This window comes from Camelina sativa, chromosome 11 (assembly GCF_000633955.1).
Source record: "Camelina sativa cultivar DH55 chromosome 11, Cs, whole genome shotgun sequence".
Classification (NCBI taxonomy): Eukaryota; Viridiplantae; Streptophyta; class Magnoliopsida; order Brassicales; family Brassicaceae; genus Camelina; species Camelina sativa.
The window spans coordinates 20,356,235-20,359,826 of record NC_025695.1 but is presented as its reverse complement, the minus strand read 5'-3'; positions in this window follow the sequence as shown (position 1 = coordinate 20,359,826).

The window sequence follows — 3,592 nt, the reverse complement described above, 5'->3', positions numbered from 1 at the left end:
TTTTTTTTTTTTTTTTTTTTTTTTTTTTGTGAAATATAGACTATTTGAATCTCATTGGTACTGCTAATTCTATATGGGTACTGTAACACCGTCCCGCCTTATCGGCCAAGACAACGTGTTATTCAAATGGTCCCGCCAAAATGCTTCTTTCTTAAAAATAAAACTCTTCAATCATAAAACTTGTTCCACAACTCACAAAGCTTTTTAACTTGAGGGAAAAGATAAAAGGGTGAACACAATGACGACATTCTAATCACATTTAACAATCAATGCATAGCATAGAATTAGACTCCATATTCTTGACATACATCCAACAAGCATAACGGTTTCACCATAATACTCAATCTAGCATATTCATAATATTACTTAAACCATATCTAAACACCAACACATTCATTGGTACACACATTCATCATCAATATCGCTAAACCGAAATCTCATCGGCTTAGCATGGCACGAAACAAATCCCATGTTTGTCCAATTACCAGGTATGAAACAAATCCCATGTTCCAGCCATCACGAGGCACAAAACAAATCCCATGTTTGTGTCCCCAACCCACAATCTCTTTTCATATCACCACACAACGATCATCATGTTACACATCAACTCATCATATCATGTCATCATTCATTATAATCATACATCTAATCATAATATCAAATCATACAATATCAAACAATAGACATATCCAAACACATAGTTTCCAAGCCTATACAAGCAATTCATGAAGAACATGCTTAGAAAATAATCATTGTGTTTCCGCGATTACCACCCTCACCTTTGCCACTTAAATGTTGAAACTCAATTTTCCTTTCCCATGTCAGACCTATACAAGCTTCAGCCCCATCCAACCTCAGTTTGCCAACCAAACATTACAATGTCACCATTTATTCTATACAAACGAGCCTCATAAACACATGAGTAAAACCACAACTAACCGTTAAAATCACAATCCCACCGTTGAATATTTAGATTATATCTCAGCTCGATCAGGTAAGTTTTGGACTACCGAATGCTGTTCCAAAGAGACAACCTCGAATCTGAATTCTAGAGTTGCAGGTTCGGACTGGTTCACATATTTCTTGCGCAGGAGCAACGAACATAACTTCTTGAATATAACTCCGATCGGACTTCCGTCAGTTGCTACGAGCTCATGGCTTGATGTTGATCACGACAGTGTTTTTAGATTGATAAACCAATGTCAAATCCGGCATCCGACGAGCCTCCAAAGTCGCCTCTTCAAACTGCTATTATATCCTTCTTAACTCTTTCTTGTTCTTCTTTTCTCCACCTTTCAGTTACTCCGGCGTTGCTCCTCCACCACCACCGAGGCTTTCCACAGTTATGACATGAACAAACATACCCCACCAGTGTTCCACAACATCATGACGTACTTCTCTCCCCTCTCTACACATCCCATTCTCTCTCTCTCTCTCTCTCTCTCTCTTCTTTTCTCCTCACGACCCTCTTTTCTCCTCCTCTCTCTTTCCAATAACAACACAACAAGAACACGTCCACTTCTGCTCAAGACACAATGATCTAGTTGCTATGTTCTTAGGGTTTTTGATGGACGTTCCCTTTGACGGCTCATGAAGGAGATACACATCCATGTATTACGCTCATACTTCGACACACATAAACCCTTGTCGTTTTGTGTTTTGCTCATTTAGGTTGCTAATGGGCTGAACTAACAAAATTGGCCCAACTTCCAATTATAAAACTGGGGATGTTACAAGTACGGGTATCAAGATCATTCAGCATTTAGAGTGATTTCAAAGGATTTCGTAATGAGAGATTGTTCTGTGTTTTGTTTAGTTCCATTGTTTTTGAACTAAAGACTGAATTTGTGGATTGGTTGAGAGAGATTCAATTTTTTCAACTTTGATTGATTGAAATAATTTGGAAAGTACAGTTTGTGTTGTTGTTGTGGCTGTTGAATTTGGATCTTTACTACATATCAGATTCTAAAAGTAATAAAAAATGCTATCTTTTAAGGGGGTGTATTCAACTTGACATTTTAAGTGATTTGTATAAAATTTACAAATTCTATGTTATTCAATCATGGAGTTTAAAAAATCTATTTAAAACCACTGTTATTGAACTGATAATTTAAAAATCTACTTTAAAGTCCACTGTTATTCAAAACTGTTTGTGGATTTGGATTTTAATGGCTTTTAGGGATTCTGGAGGATTTGAGAGGATTTATTTAGTTAAAAATACAGAAATCCAAATCTCATGGTTTTAGGTGAGATTTGAAAGAATTTTACAGAAAATCATATCAACTTCCCAAAAATCTATCAAAATTCCAAAATTTCCTAAATCCCATCAAATTTTCCAAAATCATGGTTTCAATATACCCCTAAAATTCTACCTTAAAAGATAGGATTTTGTTACTCATATTGCAAAATCATTCAAAATAGCATTTTCTTAAAAAAATTGTGATATTTTGAATACCACTAGATTTCATGTAAGTTTTATAAATCTATTATTGAATAACAAGAGATTTTAGATTATTTTAAATGATTTTACATAAATTTCAAATTGAATAACATAGGATTTTAAAAAAAGCATTAAAAAAAAGCATTTTAAAAAAACATTTTTTAAAAAAAAGTTGTGATATTTTGAATACCACTAGATTTCAAGTAAGTTTTATAAATGCATTATTGAATAACAAGAGATTTTAGATTATTTTAAATGATTTTACATAAATTTAAATTGAATAACATAGGATTTTAAAAGATTTTTTAGAATCATCAATTGAATAACAAATGATTTTAAAAATACTCTAGAATCTTCTAAAATATCAAATTGAATACTGAATATTGACCAAAAAAAAAATCTATTGATTGTTTTAGAAACAAATATCATATAAATGGTATTTTTTTTTTATGATATGTCATTATAGGTAAGAGTTTTTCACATATCTACGTAATAGTAAAAATAAACATTTTGTTGACCAGAATTTTGGTACAAATGTAAGTGTAAACAAGCATGTATGACTTTGAATTATAGATAATCAAGTACGTCCATTTTTATTTATCTACACAAAACATGAAATTTATTGTAAAACACTAGATTGTGGACTCCATAACCAAGCCCATATTCGGTCCTTAGATGTTCAAGACTTTAGCTCCATTGGGCCAAGGCCCATCGGCCATGTTCTCCTTATATCGGTTTAACCTTAGACTTATGTACTCTACTATATATACTTGTGTAACCTCGAGATTAATCAATAAGAACAAGAGATTTCGTTCCCTAAATCCTCTAGTTTACAACACGTTATCAGCACGATAACCTCTAAGTCCAGCTGAGAAAACCCTAACCCTAAAACCCTAAGCAGCCGCCGATTAATCCCTCTCTTCCAAACCATAAACCGCCTTTGTTGTTCTTCTTCTTCTTCGAGACTTATCTCCTTGTCTCGGAGATCTCTCGGTGATAATCCAAAACTCTCGGCGATTACTCCTTGTTCGGAATCCATCATCGTCCGCGGTCCTGTTCCTGTTCGAAGATCGAGTTTTGTCCGAGTTATGTTCGAGTTCGAAACCAAGGCGTGTTCGTGATCGAAATTTTATTGAAGACTTGATCAAGGTT